This window comes from Scyliorhinus torazame, chromosome 20, assembly GCF_047496885.1.
Source record: "Scyliorhinus torazame isolate Kashiwa2021f chromosome 20, sScyTor2.1, whole genome shotgun sequence".
In the NCBI taxonomy this organism is placed as follows: domain Eukaryota; kingdom Metazoa; phylum Chordata; class Chondrichthyes; order Carcharhiniformes; family Scyliorhinidae; genus Scyliorhinus; species Scyliorhinus torazame.
In genome coordinates, this window is record NC_092726.1 from 41,621,680 (window position 1) to 41,638,737 (window position 17,058).

Consider the following 17,058-nt stretch of genomic DNA (forward strand, 5'->3'; position numbering starts at 1 on the left):
ACGGAGAGAGTCGAAGAAATCTCCACCTTTGCCGAACAAAGGACAATCCGTGCAAGCAGCAAGTACTGGCGGTATCCAACAGGGGGCAATGTCTAGTCTCCCTGAGCTCCACCCTAGCGTGTTGGTCGTGGAGTCAGGAGAACGAAAAGAGACGCCGTGAAGGTATACCTACATCCAAAGAGAATGCCGTTCAGTCTGTCGCCACACTTCCCCGTTGTGTAGGATGAAGGGATGTGGGAACTGAAGTGAGGAGAAGGCAAGTCGGCATCCGAGTGTGAAGGTGAGTGGCCTGTAAAGAGCAGCAGGAAATCTGTGTGGCATATCAGCTGAAAACGGAGCCTGGCTGCCGCAAATCCGCGAGTCCATCGGCTCACAACATTCGTGCACGAAGCTCCCGGCAACAGAAAAGCTAGCAATGCTTTGGAGCCTGAAAGGCCTTAAATTGGTCAGAATGAGACAACTGGACAAGAGAGAAAAGGGGAAGCCAGGTTTTGCGGCATTTTCTGCTTTTATACATTTTGCGCCCCAAAGCGGGGAGAGAGCATCATTCCTGGAAGCACTGCAAGACCAGGTTGACGCGTGGAGCGGAAGGAGCAAGCCCTTGAACCATCTCCGAGTCCTAAAAATCAATTTAATATTCGGTCCCCAGATTGAGAACATATCAGATATTAAACTGATATGAACAGATACTACACTTGATCTGAGCCAAAAGGCCGAGAAGCGATAGCCCATATTTTCCGGCAATGGCTCTTGTCCTCCTCTTCCACCGACATTCAGGTGCACCTTGCTGCGCTCGACTGTGCTTTGGAACTTTTAGTCTACGCTCACTGTTGGTCAAGAAACCTCCAGCTTGGCCGAGCACGGTGGAGTCTGTGCATGCAGAACCAGTAAAACACAACACGAAGACATCATCTGGCAAGCCGTCCCCTGTCGTCACCAGATGAAATGGAGACGCTGTGAAGGCCCAGTGACACCCAACAGAGGGAGTCGAAGTCATCTCCACCTTTGCCGAACAAAGGGCAATCCGTGCAAACAGCAACTACTGGCGGAATCCAACAGAGGGCAATGTCTAGTCTCCCTGAGCTCCACCCTGGCGTGTTGGTCGTGGAGTCAGGAGAACTAAAAGAGACGCCGTGAAGGTATACCTACATCCAAACAGGATGCCGTTCAGTCTGTCGCCACACTTCCCTGTTGTGCAGGATGAAGGGATGTGGTAACTGAAGTGAGGAGTAGGCAAGTCGGCATCCGAGTGTGAAGGTGAGTGGCCTGTAAAAAGCAGCAGGAAATCTGAGTGGCATATCAGCTGAAAACGGAGCCTGGCTGCCGCAAGTCCGCGAGTCCATCGGCTCGCAACATTCGTGCACGAAGCTCCCGCCAGCAGAAAAGCTAGCAATGCTTTGGAGCCTGAAAGGCCTTAAATTGGTCAGCATGAGACAACTGGACAAGAGAGAAAAGGGGAAGCCAGGTTTTGCGGCATTTTCTGCTTTTATACATTTTGCGCCCCAAAGCGGGGAGAGGGCACCATTCCTGGAAGCACTGCAAGACCAGGTTGATGCGTGGAGCGGAAGGAGCAAGCCCCTGAACCATCTCCGAGTCCTAAAAATCAATTTAATATTCGGTCCCCAGATTGAGGACATATCAGATATTAAACTGATAAGAACAGATACTACACTTGATCTGAGCCAAAAGGCCGAGAAGCGATAGCCCATATTTTCCGGCAATGGCTCTTGTCCTCCTCGTCCACCGACATTCATGTGCATCTTGCTGCGCTCGACTGTGCTTTGGAACTTTTAGTCTCCGCTCACTGTTGGTCAAGAGACATCCAGCTTGGCCGAGCACGGTGGAGTCTGAGCATGCAGAACAAGTGAAACACAACAGGAAGACATCGTCTGGCAAGCCGTCACCTGTCGTCACCAGATGAAATGGAGACGCTGTGAAGGCCAGTGACACCCAACGGAGAGAGTCGAAGAAATCTCCACCTTTGCCGAACAAAGGACAATCCGTGCAAGCAGCAAGTACTGGCGGTATCCAACAGGGGGCAATGTCTAGTCTCCCTGAGCTCCACCCTAGCGTGTTGGTCGTGGAGTCAGGAGAACGAAAAGAGACGCCGTGAAGGTATACCTACATCCAAAGAGAATGCCGTTCAGTCTGTCGCCACACTTCCCCGTTGTGTAGGATGAAGGGATGTGGTAACTGAAGTGAGGAGAAGGCAAGTCGGCATCCGAGTGTGAAGGTGAGTGGCCTGTAAAAAGCAGCAGGAAATCTGTGTGGCATATCAGCTGAAAACGGAGCCTGGCTGCCGCAAGTCCGCGAGTCCATCGGCTCGCAACATTCGTGCACGAAGCTCCCGCCAGCAGAAAAACTAGCAATGCTTTGGAGCCTGAAAGGCCGTAAATTGGTCAGGTTGAAACAACTGGACAAGAGAGAAAAGGGGAAGCCAGGTTTTGCGGCATTTTCTGCTTTTATACATTTTGCGCCCCAAAGCGGGGAGAGGGCACCATTCCTGGAAGGACTGCAAAATCGGGTTGATGCGGGGAGCGGAAGGAGCAAGCCCCTGAACCATCTCCGAGTCCTAAAAATCAATTTAATATTCGGTCCTCAGATTGAGGACATATCAGATATTAAACTGATAAGAACAGATACTACACTTGATCTGAGCCAAAAGGCCGAGAAGCGATAGCCCATATTTTCCGGCAATGGCTCTTGTCCTCCTCGTCCACCGACATTCAGGTGCACCTTGCTGCGCTCGACTGTGCTTTGCAACTTTTAGTCTACGCTCACTGTTGGTCAAGAGACATCCAGCTTGGCCGAGCACGGTGGAGTCTGAGCATGCAGAACCAGTAAAACACAACAGGAAGACATCGACTGGCAAGCCGTCCCCTGTCGTCACCAGATGAAATGGAGACGCTGTGAAGGCCCAGTGACACCCAACAGAGGGAGTCGAAGTCATCTCCACCTTTGCCGAACAAAGGGCAATCCGTGCAAACAGCAACTACTGGCGGAATCCAACAGAGGGCAATGACTAGTCTCCCTGAGCTCCACCCTGGCGTGTTGGTCGTGGAGTCAGGAGAACTAAAAGAGACGCCGTGAAGGTATACCTACATCCAAACAGGATGCCGTTCAGTCTGTCGCCACACTTCCCCGTTGTGCAGGATGAAGGGATGTGGTAACTGAAGTGAGGAGTAGGCAAGTCGGCATCCGAGTGTGAAGGTGAGTGGCCTGTAAAAAGCAGCAGGAAATCTGAGTGGCATATCAGCTGAAAACGGAGCCTGGCTGCCGCAAGTCCGCGAGTCCATCGGCTCGCAACATTCGTGCACGAAGCTCCCGCCAGCAGAAAAGCTAGCAATGCTTTGGAGCCTGAAAGGCCTTAAATTGGTCAGGATGAGACAACTGGACAAGAGAGAAAAGGGGAAGCCAGGTTTTGCGGCATTTTCTGCTTTTATACATTTTGCGCCCCAAAGCGGGGAGAGGGCACCATTCCTGGAAGCACTGCAAGACCGGGTTGATGCGTGGAGCGGAAGGAGCAAGCCCCTGAACCATCTCCGAGTCCTAAAAATCAATTTAATATTCGGTCCCCAGATTGAGGACATATCAGATATTAAACTGATAAGAACAGATTTTTTTTTTTTTTTCAAAAAAATATACTTTATTCATAAAAATTTATCATGAGCATTACAGAAACATTTCAAATTGTCTTGACTGTACATTTCCGGCAGGGTTACATGTTGCCTTGACTTTCTTCCATTCAATTTTGATATTGTCGTACACATATCACTCTTTACATTACAATTCTTTCCTAAATATTTACAGTGGCATGTTTGTTTTATACATGGGCGTGTTGGTTGCCCAGACCGAGGGGCTTTACACTGTTACCCGCCCCTCGGTGTACATTTGCTGGAAAGACTTTACACAGTGGTCTTTCCCCATTGCGCCTTGGCGGCAGCTGCCCCAAGCTTGAGTGCGTCCCTCAGCACGTAGTCCTGGACCTTGGAATGTGCCAGTCTGCAACACTCGGTCGAGGACAATTCTTTGCACTGGAAGATCAGCAAGTTTCGGGCAGACCAAAGAGCGTCTTTTACCGAGTTGATGACCTTCCAGCAGCAGTTGATATTTGTCTCGGTGTGTGTCCCTGGAAACAGTCCGTAGAGCACAGAGTCCTGTGTCACAGATCTGTTTGGGATAAACCTTGACAAATACCACTGCATCTCTCTCCAGACCTTCTTTGCAAAGGCACATTCCACAAGGAGGTGTGTGACCGTCTCATTTCCCCCACAGCCACTCCGAGGGCAGCGTGCATTGGTGCAGAGCCTTCGGGTGTGCATGAAGAATCTGACAGGGAGGGCCCTTCTCACCACCAGCCAAGCTAGGTCTTGGTGCTTGTTTGAAAGTTCTGGTGATGAGGCGTTCTGCCAGATGACTCTGGCAGTCTGCTCAGGGAACCATCCAACGTCCTCCACGGTCTCTTTTTCCCTGAGGGCCTCGAGGACATTACGTGCTGACCACTGCTTCATTGCCTTGTGGTCAAAGGTGTTTTCCTTCAAAAACTTTTCCACAAAGGACAGGTGGTACGGTACGGTCCAACTACTTGGAGCGTTCCGCGGCAATGAGGCCAGGCCCATCCTTCGCAACACCGGGGACAGGTAGAACCTCAGTATGTAGTGACACTTGGTGTTTGCATACTGGGGGTCCACGCACAGCTTGATGCAGCTGGACACAAAGGTGGCCAACAGGATGAGGGAGGCGTTGGGTACGTTCCGCCCTCCCTTCTCCAGAGGTTTGTACATGGTGTCCCTTCGTACACGGTCCATCTTGGATCGCCAGATAAATTTGAAGATGGCCCGGGTGACAGCTGTGGCGTAGGGTCGGGTTATGGGCCAGACCTGCGCCACGTACAGTAACACCGAGAGTACCTCACACCTGATGACCAGGGTTTTGCCCGCAATGGAGAGGGAGCGTTGCTCCCACCAGCCCAGTTTCTGTCTTACCTTTCCTATGCGCTCCTCCCAGTTTTTGGTGCACGCCCCAGCAGCTCCGAACCATATCCCCAGCACCTTCAGGTAATCTGACCTGACAGTGAAGGGGACAAAGGACCGGTCGGCCCAGTTCCCAAAGAACATGGCCTCGCTCTTGCCCCGGTTTACCTTGGCTCCAGAGGCCAGTTCAAACTGGTCGCAGGTGGTCAAGAGCCTGCGTACAGACGCAGGATCCGAGCAGAAGACGGCAACGTCGTCCATGTACAGGGAGGCCTTGACTTGCATGCCTCCACTGCCTGGGATCGCCACTCCTCTTATACCCGGATCCCTCCTGATGGACTCGGCAAAAGGTTCTAAGCAGCACACAAAAAGGGCAGAGGAGAGAGGGCAGCCCTGCCTGACTCCAGATCTGATCTGGAACTTTTCTGATTCCCACCCATTGATTGAGACTGCGCTATAGATGTTTGTGTAGAGCAGTTTGATCCAATTGCGAATTCCCTCCCCAAACCCCATTTTGGAGAGCACATCCATCATGTAGGTGTGCGATATTCTGTCAAAAGCCTTCTCCTGGTCAAGGCTGATGAGGCAAGTGTCCACCCCCCTGTCCTGCACGTAGGCGATCGTATCCCTGAGTAGCGCGAGGCTATCAGAGATCTTCCTGCCGGGTACAGCACAGGTCTGGTCAGGGTGGATCACCGACTCCAGAGCAGACCTGACCCGATTGGCGATGACCTTTGCTAGAATTTTGTAGTCCACATTCAACAGTGAAATGGGTCGCCAATTTCGAATTTCTTCCCTTTCCCCCTTCTGTTTGTAGATGAGGGTGATGATGCCTTTCCTCATGGACTCTGACATGCTGCCTTCCAGAAGCATACTCTCGTACACTTCCAGCAGGTCTGGGCCCATCCAGTCCCACAGAGCCGAATACAACTCAACCGGTAAGCCGTCGCTTCCGGGAGTTTTACTCGTCTCGAAGGACTTGGCGGCCTTTGTCAGCTCGTCCAGAGTTAGTGGTTTGTCCAGGTTTTCCAGCTCGCTGTCGCCTATGACCTCCGTGATAGTCGACAGGAAGGTCTGGGAAACAGTGCTATCTGTTGGCTTAAGGTCATACAGTCCGGCATAAAAGGATTGGCTGATCCTCAGGATGTCAGACTGCGATGACTTTTCAGAGCCATCTTCTTCCTTCAGGCTGCTGATCACAGAGGTCTCTCTGTGCACCTTTTGGAAGAAGAAGCGTGAGCACTTTTCGTCCTGCTCCACGGAGCGGACTCTGGAACGGAAGATAACCTTGGAGGCCTCCGAGGTGTAGAGCGAGGCTTGCTGGCTCTTCACCTCTTGGAGATCCTCCTTGACATCCACCCCCATCGACTGCAGCTGGAGCAAATTTTGCATACTTTTCTGGAGCCTGGACATGACCCCTCGTCTCTCTCTTACCTTTTGAACGCCCTTGAGGATGAAAAACCTCTTGATATTCCCCTTGATTGCTTCCCACCAGAGATGTGGGGCCTCAAAGAGGGGTTTCACGGTTCTCCAACCTTTGTAATCCCTCCTGAGTTCCTCGATGTTCTCAGGGATCAGCAGTTTTACATTTAGCTTCCATGTCCCCCTGCCTTCCCCCCTGGTCTTCCTGCAGGTGGCAGTCGGCCAGTAGGAGGCAGTGGTCAGAGAAGAACACCGGCGTTACGTCGGTGGACCTGACCGTGAAAGCTCGGGACACAAAAAAGAAATCTATCCTGGAGCGGACGGACCCGTCTGGCCGTGACCATGTGTATCTACGCTGCGCGCCGTCTGCAGGGTTGCTGCAGACGTCGAGCAGCTTGGCGTCTTTTACCGTTTCCATCAGGAGTCTGGACGTAGCGTCTAGTTTGCTGTCGGCTTTGCTGGATCGTCCAGCCGCATCGATGATGCAGTTGAAGTCACCACCCAGGATGACCGGCTTGGAGGTGGCCAACAGCAGTGGGAGTTGCTGAAGGACTGCCAGCCGCTCACTTTTTACGGCCGGGGCGTACACTTTTATAAGTCTGAGAGGGGTGTTTTTGTATTTCACGTCTGCTACGAGGAGGCGCCCGCCCACCACCTCCTTAACGTCGGAGATGGTGAAGTTAGCTCCCCGCAGCAGAATACCCAGGCCGGAGGAGCGGCAGTCGTTTCCTCCTGACCAGATGGATGGCCCGTGGGACCACCAGCTCGACCAGCGCCTGTAGTTGCTGAGGTGCGGAATTCCGCACTCCTGCAGGAACAGTAGGTCAGCTTTTACATTTGCCAAATAGTTGAGTGTGGCTACACTCCGCGAAGTATCTTTGATGCTTCGCACATTTATGGATGCAATTTTTAACCCCATTATTAAAAGGTAGATTTACCAGTCTCAAGAGTCCAGAGTCTATACAGTTGGCTGTTCCAGCTGTTCGATGTTCCCCAGCATGCCGGTGGTGCTCGCAAACTTTAGCACAGTTGCAGGGCTGAGAAAGCTGTTCTGGTCCGTACTGGCCCCGTGATTTTGATGCAGATGCATTGGGGGGGGGGTGTAGCCCTGGGGTTCGTCGTGGCAGTCAGTAGGTGTTGGGGTTGCAGGCCGGTCTTCACCTGGGTTGTTGCTGCTCGTTGCTATCGGGGGTTGGTCTGTGACCTTGTTTCCTTCCCGGTCGGTGGTCTGGGGGGTCTGTGCCTCCCGTTCCACGTTGGTGCTTTGCCTCTTTATTTGAGGCCGATTCTTGTCCTGTTTTCCCTCATCGGATGAGGTGTCGGCACTAAGTGCGCCGGCTGAGAGGTGTCGCTTTTTGCCACTACCCCTCAGGGGGTTCTTCAGTTTGTTTTTTTGTTTCCGCTTTCGTTTGTCCCTGTTCACTGTTTCCCAGGGCTCTTTATTCTTTGTCCCATCCTCTTCCTCCTCCATTGAGTGTTCCTCATCAGATGGGGCTGGGGTTGGGTTGTCAGGAGGTGCTGGGGCCTCCTCTTTTTGTTGGGGGCCCTTCTGTTGCTTTTCCTCATTCTGAGCCGTGGTGTCTTTTTCGGTGGAGGGTGTATGCACCTCCTCTCTGGTCGCCTTTTTAACTCCGCTGCTGATGATTTGAGCGTATGTCGCCCCGCGTTTCGGGCAGGCCCTGTAAAGATGGCCGGCCTCCCCACACAGGTTGCAGCACTTGTCTTCCTTGCAGTCCTTAGTCATGTGTCCCTCCTGCCTGCAGTTCTTGCAGAAGGTCACACTGCAGTTTGCGGCAACATGCCCCGTTTTGCCACAGGTGTGGCATACTCGTGGCTGTCCCACGTAGTAGAGGTAGCCACGATTTACTCCAATAGCGAAATTGGAGGGGGGATGCAGGATGGCTCCGTTGCTGTCCATTCTTAGGGTCACCTTGACCTGGTGCTCACTTGTCCAGATGCCGAAGGTGTCTTTCACTTGCACGCTGTCACTTTTCAGCTCAGCGTACCTGGCGAGGAACGTGAGCACATCAGATACAGGGACGTGGGGGTTGTACGTGTGCAGTGTAACAACCCGATTTCGCTGTGCCGGTAGCGTAAACAGAGGTTCCGCAGTCAGGATCGACAAGGGACTCTGGTTACCTTTTTCCTTGAAGACGTTCAAGAAATTGATGCACGCTGCGACGCTCTTGAAGGTGACATCAAAGACACCATTCTTGGGGAAGTTTTGCAAGCAGAAGATCTCTGTTGCTTTAAACCCACAGCACTCGAGCAGCACCTTCTTCACGAAGTGTTTCCGGTCCAAAGGTGACTCTCCATCCGTTTTCTTCACTGTGACTCGGACAGTGTTTCGCACGCCCCAGCCTGGTGGTCGGGATGCAGCTGCATCCATAGCTCGTACGTTGGGCGTGAAACTGTATCGGCGTTAGGCCTAAACCCGAGGTTTAGGCCAGCATGTAGATCCACCAATAGCAGCCAAGCTCCAAACGTTTCTTCTTTGACGACTTCAATCCCTCCGAGTTCTCCAATCCACGATCGTCATCGAAATCCTCAGCTTCCCTCGATCAAATGAGACTACACTTCATCTGAGCCAAAAGGCCGAGAAGCGATAGCCCATATTTTCCTGCAATGGCTCTTGTCCTCCTCTTCCACCGACATTCAGGTGCACCTTGCTGCGCTCGACTGTGCTTTGGAACTTTTAGTCTACGCTCACTGTTGGTCAAGAAACCTCCAGCTTGGCCGAGCACGGTGGAGTCTGTGCATGCAGAACCAGTAAAACACAACACGAAGACATCATCTGGCAAGCCGTCCCCTGTCGTCACCAGATGAAATGGAGACGCTGTGAAGGCCCAGTGACACCCAACAGAGGGAGTCGAAGTCATCTCCACCTTTGCCGAACAAAGGGCAATCCGTGCAAACAGCAACTACTGGCGGAATCCAACAGAGGGCAATGTCTAGTCTCCCTGAGCTCCACCCTGGCGTGTTGGTCGTGGAGTCAGGAGAACGAAAAGAGACGCCGTGAAGGTATACCTACATCCAAACAGGATGCCGTTCAGTCTGTCGCCACACTTCCCCGTTGTGCAGGATGAAGGGATGTGGTAACTGAAGTGAGGAGTAGGCAAGTCGGCATCCGAGTGTGAAGGTGAGTGGCCTGTAAAAAGCAGCAGGAAATCTGAGTGGCATATCAGCTGAAAACGGAGCCTGGCTGCCGCAAGTCCGCGAGTCCATCGGCTCGCAACATTCGTGCACGAAGCTCCCGCCAGCAGAAAAACTAGCAATGCTTTGGAGCCTGAAAGGCCTTAAATTGGTCAGGATGAGACAACTGGACAAGAGAGAAAAGGGGAAGCCAGGTTTTGCGGCATTTTCTGCTTTTATACATTTTGCGCCCCAAAGCGGGGAGAGGGCACCATTCCTGGAAGCACTGCAAGACCGGGTTGATGCGTGGAGCGGAAGGAGCAAGCCTCTGAACCATCTCCGAGTCCTAAAAATCAATTTAATATTCGGTCCCCAGATTGAGGACATATCAGATATTAAACTGATAAGAACAGATACTACACTTAATCTGAGCCAAAAGGCCGAGAAGCGATAGCCCATATTTTCCGGCAATGGCTCTTGTCCTCCTCGTCCACCGACATTCAGGTGCACCTTGCTGCGCTCGACTGTGCTTTGGAACTTTTAGTCTACGCTCACTGTTGGTCAAGACACATCCAGCTTGGCCGAGCACGGTGGAGTCTGAGCATGCAGAACCAGTAAAACACAACAGGAAGACATCGTCTGGCAAGCCGTCACCTGTCGTCACCAGATGAAATGGAGACGCTGTGAAGGCCAGTGACACCCAACGGAGAGAGTCGAAGAAATCTCCACCTTTGCCGAACAAAGGACAATCCGTGCAAGCAGCAAGTACTGGCGGTATCCAACAGGGGGCAATGTCTAGTCTCCCTGAGCTCCACCCTAGCGTGTTGGTCGTGGAGTCAGGAGAACGAAAAGAGACGCCGTGAAGGTATACCTACATCCAAAGAGAATGCCGTTCAGTCTGTCGCCACACTTCCCCGTTGTGCAGGATGAAGGGATGTGGTAACTGAAGTGAGCAGAAGGCAAGTCGGCATCCGAGTGTGAAGGTGAGTGGCCTGTAAAGAGCAGCAGGAAATCTGTGTGGCATATCAGCTGAAAACGGAGCCTGGCTGCCGCAAGTCCGCGAGTCCATCGGCTCACAACATTCGTGCACGAAGCTCCCGCCAGCAGAAAAGCTAGCAATGCTTTGGAGCCTGAAAGGCCTTAAATTGGTCAGGATGAGACAACTGGACAAGAGAGAAAAATGTAAGCCAGGTTTTGCGGCATTTTCTGCTTTTATACATTTTGCGCCCCAAAGTGGGGAGAGGGCACCATTCCTGGAAGCACTGCAAGACCAGGTTGATGCGTGGAGCGGAAGGAGCAAGCCCCTGAACCATCTCCGAGTCCTAAAAATCAATTTAATATTCGGTCCCCAGATTGAGGACATATCAGATATTAAACTGATAAGAACAGATACTACACTTGATCTGAGCCATAAGGCCGAGAAGCGATAGCCCATATTTTCCGGCAATGGCTCTTGTCCTCCTCTTCCACCGACATTCAGGTGCACCTTGCTGCGCTCGACTGTGCTTTGGAACTTTTAGTCTACGCTCACTGTTGGTCAAGAAACCTCCAGCTTGGCCGAGCACGGTGGAGTCTGTGCATGCAGAACCAGTAAAACACAACACGAAGACATCCTCTGGCAAGCCGTCCCCTGTCGTCACCAGATGAAATGGAGACGCTGTGAAGGCCCAGTGACACCCAACAGAGGGAGTCGAAGTCATCTCCACCTTTGCCGAACAAAGGGCAATCCGTGCAAACAGCAAGTACTGGCGGAATCCAACAGAGGGCAATGTCTAGTCTCCCTGAGCTCCACCCTGGCGTGTTGGTCGTGGAGTCAGGAGAACTAAAAGAGACGCCGTGAAGGTATACCTACATCCAAACAGGATGCCGTTCAGTCTGTCGCCACACTTCCCCGTTGTGCAGGATGAAGGGATGTGGTAACTGAAGTGAGGAGTAGGCAAGTCGGCATCCGAGTGTGAAGGTGAGTGGCCTGTAAAAAGCAGCAGGAAATCTGTGTGGCATATCAGCTGAAAACGGAGCCTGGCTGCCGCAAGTCCGCGAGTCCATCGGCTCGCAACATTCGTGCACGAAGCTCCCGCCAGCAGAAAAGCTAGCAATGCTTTGGAGACTGAAAGGCCTTAAATTGGTCAGGATGAGACTACTGGACAATAGAGAAAAGGGGAAGCCAGGTTTTGCGGCATTTTCTGCTTTTATACATTTTGCGCCCGAAAGCTGGGAGAGGGCACCATTCCTGGAAGCACTGCAAGACCTGGTTGATGCGTGGAGCGGAAGGAGCAAGCCCCTGAACCATCTCCGAGTCCTAAAAATCAATTTAATATTCGGTCCCCAGATTGAGGACATATCAGATATTAAACTGATAAGAACAGATTTTTTTTTTTTTTTTTTTTCAAAAAAATATACTTTATTCATAAAAATTTATCATGAGCATTACAGAAACATTTCAAATTGTCTTCACTGTACATTTCCGGCAGGGTTACATGTTGCCTTGACTTTCTTTCATTCAATTTTGATATTGTCATACACATATCACTCTTTACATTACAATTCCTTCTTAAATATTTACAGTGCCAGTTTTTTTTGTACATTGGAGTGTTGGTTGCCCAGACCGAGGGGCTTTACACTGTTACGCGCCCCTCGGTGTACATTTGCTGGAAAGACTTTACACAGTGGTCTTTCCCCATTGCGCCTTGGCGGCAGCTGTCCCAAGCTTGAGTGCGTCCCTCAGCACGTAGTCCTGGACCTTGGAATGTGCCAGTCTGCAACACTCGGTCGAGGACAATTCTTTGCACTGGAAGATCAGCAAGTTTCGGATAGACCAAAGAGCGTCTTTTACCGAGTTGATGACCTTCCAGCAGCAGTTGACATTTGTCTCGATGTGTGTCCCTGGAAACAGTCCGTAGAGCACAGAGTCCTGTGTCACAGATCTGTTTGGGATAAACCTTGACAAATACCACTGCATCTCTCTCCAGACCTTCTTTGCAAAGGCACATTCCACAAGGAGGTGTGTGACCGTCTCATTTCCCCCACAGCCACTCCGAGGGCAGCGTGCATTGGTGCAGAGCCTTCGGGTGTGCATGAAGAATCTGACAGGGAGGGCCCTTCTCACCACCAGCCAAGCTAGGTCTTGGTGCTTGTTTGAAAGTTCTGGTGATGAGGCGTTCTGCCAGATGACTCTGGCAGTCTGCTCAGGGAACCATCCAACGTCCTCCACGGTCTCCTTTTCCCTGAGGGCCTCGAGGACATTACGTGCTGACCACTGCTTCATTTCCTTGTGGTCAAAGGTGTTTTCCTTCAAAAACTTTTCCACAAAGGACAGGTGGTACGGTACGGTCCAACTACTTGGAGCGTTCCGCGGCAATGAGGCCAGGCCCATCCTTCGCAACACCGGGGACAGGTAGAACCTCAGTATGTAGTGACACTTGGTGTTTGCATACTGGGGGTCCACGCACAGCTTGATGCAGCTGGACACAAAGGTGGCCAACAGGATGAGGGAGGCGTTGGGTACGTTCCGCCCTCCCTTCTCCAGAGGTTTGTACATGGTGTCCCTTCGGACACGGTCCATCTTGGATCGCCAGATAAATTTGAAGATGGCCCGGGTGACTGCTGTGGCGTAGGGTCGGGTTATGGGCCAGACCTGCGCCACGTACAGTAGCACAGAGAGTACCTCACACCTGATGACCAGGGTTTTGCCCGCAATGGAGAGGGAGCGTTGCTCCCACCAGCCCAGTTTCTGTCTTACCTTTCCTATGCGCTCCTCCCAGTTTTTGGTGCACGCCCCAGCAGCTCCGAACCATATCCCCAGCCCCTTCAGGTAATCTGACCTGACAGTGAAGGGGACAAAGGACCGGTCGGCCCAGTTCCCAAAGAACATGGCCTCGCTCTTGCCCCGGTTTACCTTGGCTCCAGAGGCCAGTTCAAACTGGTCGCAGGTGGTTAAGAGCCTGCGTACAGACGCAGGATCCGAGCAGAAGACGGCAACGTCGTCCATGTACAGGGAGGCCTTGACTTGCATGCCTCCACTGCCTGGGATCGTCACTCCTCTTATACCCGGATCCCTCCTGATGGACTCGGCAAAAGGTTCTATGCAGCACACAAAAAGGGCAGAGGAGAGAGGGCAGCCCTGCCTGACTCCAGATCTGATCTGGAACTTTTCTGATTCCCACCCATTGATTGAGACTGCGCTATAGATGTTTGTGTAGAGCAGTTTGATCCAATTGCGAATTCCCTCCCCAAACCCCATTTTGGAGAGCACATCCATCATGTAGGTGTGCGATATTCTGTCAAAAGCCTTCTCCTGGTCAAGGCTGATGAGGCAAGTGTCCACCCCCCTGTCCTGCACGTAGGCGATCGTATCCCTGAGTAGCGCGAGGCTATCAGAGATCTTCCTACCGGGTACAGCACAGGTCTGGTCAGGGTGGATCACCGACTCCAGAGCAGACCTGACCCGATTGGCGATGACCTTTGCTAGAATTTTGTAGTCCACATTCAACAGTGAAATGGGTCGCCAATTTCGAATTTCTTCCCTTTCCCCCTTCTGTTTGTAGATGAGGGTGATGATGCCTTTCCTCATGGACTCTGACATGCTGCCTTCCAGAAGCATACTCTCGTACACTTCCAGCAGGTCTGGGCCCATCCAGTCCCACAGAGCCGAATACAACTCAACCGGTAAGCCGTCGCTTCCGGGAGTTTTACTCGTCTCGAAGGACTTGGCGGCCTTTGTCAGCTCGTCCAGAGTTAGTGGTTTGTCCAGGTTTTCCAGCTCGCTGTCGCCTATGACCTCCGTGATAGTCGACAGGAAGGTCTGGGAAACAGTGCTATCTGTTGGCTTCAGGTCATACAGTCCGGCATAAAAGGATTGGCTGATCCTCAGGATGTCAGACTGCGATGACTTTTCAGAGCCATCTTCTTCCTTCAGGCTGCTGATCACAGAGGTCTCTCTGTGCACCTTTTGGAAGAAGAAGCGTGAGCACTTTTCGTCCTGCTCCACGGAGCTGACTCTGGAACGGAAGATAACCTTGGAGGCCTCCGAGGTGTAGAGCGAGGCTTGCTGGCTCTTCACCTCTTGGAGATCCTCCTTGACATCCACCCCCATCGACTGCAGCTGGAGCAAATTTTGCATACTTTTCTGGAGCCTGGACATGACCACTCGTCTCTCTCTCACCTTTTGAACGCCCTTGAGGATGAAAAACCTCTTGATATTCCCCTTGATTGCTTCCCACCAGAGATGTGGGGCCTCAAAGAGGGGTTTCACGGTTCTCCAACCTTTGTAATCCCTCCTGAGTTCCTCGATGTTCTCAGGGGTCAGCAGTTTTACATTTAGCTTCCACGTCCCCCTGCCTACCCCCTGGTCTTCCTGCAGGTGGCAGTCGGCCAGTAGGAGGCAGTGGTCAGAGAAGAACACCGGCGTTACGTCGGTGGACCTGACCGTGAAAGCTCGGGACACAAAAAAGAAGTCTATCCTGGAACGGACGGACCCGTGTGGCCGTGACCATGTGTTTCTACGCTGCGCGCCGTCTGCAGGGTTGCTGCAGACGTCGAGCAGCTTGGCGTCTTTTACCGTTTCCATCAGGAGTCTGGACGGAGCGTCTAGTTTGCTGTCGGCTTTGCTGGATCGTCCAGCCGCATCGATGATGCAGTTGAAGTCACCACCCAGGATGACCGGCTTGGAGGTGGCCAACAGCAGTGGGAGTTGCTGAAGAACTGCCAGCCGCTCACTTTTTACGGCCGGGGCGTACACATTAATAAGTCTGAGAGGGGTGCTTTTGTATTTCACGTCTGCTACGAGGAGGCGCCCGCCCACCACCTCCTTAACGTCGGAGATGGTGAAGTTGCCTCCCCGCAGCAGAATACCCAGGCCGGAGGAGCGGCAGTCGTTTCCTCCTGACCAGATGGATGGCCCGTGGGACCACCAGCTCGACCAGCGCCTGTAGTTGCTGAGGTGCGGAATTCCGCACTCCTGCAGGAACAGTAGGTCAGCTTTTACATTTGCCAAATAGTTGAGTGTGGCTACACACCGCGAAGTATCTTTGATGCTTCGCACATTTATGGATGCAATTTTTAAACCCATTATAAAAAAGATAGATTTACCAGTCTCAAGAGTCCAGAGTCTATACAGTTGGCTGTTCCAGCTGTTCGATGTTCCCCAGCATGCCGGTGGTGCTCGCAAACTTTAGCACAGTTGCAGGGCTGAGAAAGCTGTTCTGGTCCGTACTGGCCCCGTGATTTTGATGCAGATGCATTGTGGGGGTGATGTAGCCCTGGCGTTCGTCATGGCAGTCAGTAGGTGTTGGGGTTGCAGGCCGGTCTTCACCTGGGTTGTTGCTGCTCGTTACTATCGGGGGTTGGTCTGTGACCTTGTTTCCTTCCCGGTCGGTGGTCTGGGGGGTCTGTGCCTTCCGTTCCACGTTGGTGCTTTGCCTCTTTATTTGAGGCCGATTCTTGTCCTGTTTTCCCTCATCGGATGAGGTGTCGGCGCTAAGTGCGCCGGCTGAGAGGTGTCGCTTTTTGCCACTACCCCTCGGGGGGTTCTTCAGTTTGTTTTTTTGTTTCCTCTTTCGTTTGTCCCTGTTCACTGTTTCCCAGGGCTCTTTATTCTTTGTCCCATCCTCTTCCTCTTCCATTGAGTGTTCCTCATCAGATGGGGCTGGGGTTGGGTTGTCAGGAGGTGCTGGGGCCTCTTCTTTTTTTGGGGGGCCCTTTTGTTGCTTTTCCTCATTCTGAGCCGTGGTGTCTTTTTCGGTGGAGGGTGTATGCACCTCCTCTCTGGTCGCCTTTTTAACTCCGCTGCTGATGATCTGTGCATATGTCGCCCCGCGTTTCGGGCAGGCCCTGTAAAGATGGCCGGCCTCCCCACACAGGTTGCAGCACTTGTCTTCCTTGCAGTCCTTAGTCATGTGTCCCTCCTGCCTGCAGTTCTTGCAGAAGGTCACACAGCAGTTTGCGGCAACATGGCCAGTTTTGCCACAGGTGTGGCATACTCGTGGCTGTCCCACGTAGTAGAGGTAGCCACGATTTACTCCAATAGCGAAATTGGAGGGGGGATGCAGGATGGCTCCGTTGCTGTCCGTTCTTAGGGTCACCTTGACCTGGTGCTCACTTGTCCAGATGCCGAAGGTGTCTTTCACTTGCACGCTGTCACTTTTCAGCTCAGCGTACCTGGCGAGGAACGTGAGCACATCAGATACAGGGACGTGGGGGTTGTACGTGTGCAGTGTAACAACCCGATTTCGCTGTGCCGGTAGCGTAAACAGAGGTTCCGCAGTCAGGATCGACAAGGGACTCTGGTTACCTTTTTCCTTGAAGACGTTCAAGAATTTGATGCACGCTGCGACGCTCTTGAAGGTGACATCAAAGAAACCATTCTTGGGGAAGTTTTGCAAGCAGAAGATCTCTGTTGCTTTAAACCCACAGCACTCGAGCAGCACCTTCTTCACGAAGTGTTTCCGGTCCAAAGGTGACTCTCCATCCGCTTTCTTCACTGTGACTCGGACAGTGTTTCGCACGCCCCAGCCTGGTGGTCGGGATGCAGCTG

At 52.4% G+C, this 17,058-nt stretch overlaps 6 non-coding genes and 1 pseudogene across 6 annotated transcripts; all 7 read right to left on the minus strand.

The window, feature by feature from the left end:
- Positions 1-534: 534 nt before the first annotated feature.
- On the minus strand, positions 535-725 carry LOC140397660 (U2 spliceosomal RNA). Its single transcript, XR_011937093.1, has one exon. It is a non-coding gene; the product is annotated as a U2 spliceosomal RNA (small nuclear RNA).
- Positions 726-1,511: 786 nt separating this feature from the next.
- On the minus strand, positions 1,512-1,702 carry LOC140397904 (U2 spliceosomal RNA). Its single transcript, XR_011937326.1, has one exon. It is a non-coding gene; the product is annotated as a U2 spliceosomal RNA (small nuclear RNA).
- Positions 1,703-2,487: 785 nt separating this feature from the next.
- LOC140397586 (U2 spliceosomal RNA) lies at positions 2,488-2,678 on the minus strand. Its single transcript, XR_011937019.1, has one exon. It is a non-coding gene; the product is annotated as a U2 spliceosomal RNA (small nuclear RNA).
- A 786-nt stretch (positions 2,679-3,464) lies between these two features.
- Positions 3,465-3,643, minus strand: LOC140397200 (U2 spliceosomal RNA; annotated as a pseudogene).
- Positions 3,644-9,788: 6,145 nt separating this feature from the next.
- On the minus strand, positions 9,789-9,979 carry LOC140397654 (U2 spliceosomal RNA). Its single transcript, XR_011937087.1, has one exon. It is a non-coding gene; the product is annotated as a U2 spliceosomal RNA (small nuclear RNA).
- Positions 9,980-10,764: 785 nt separating this feature from the next.
- Positions 10,765-10,955, minus strand: LOC140397381 (U2 spliceosomal RNA). The gene has a single exon (XR_011936840.1). It is a non-coding gene; the product is annotated as a U2 spliceosomal RNA (small nuclear RNA).
- A 786-nt stretch (positions 10,956-11,741) lies between these two features.
- LOC140397207 (U2 spliceosomal RNA) lies at positions 11,742-11,925 on the minus strand. The gene has a single exon (XR_011936760.1). It is a non-coding gene; the product is annotated as a U2 spliceosomal RNA (small nuclear RNA).
- Positions 11,926-17,058: the final 5,133 nt, after the last annotated feature.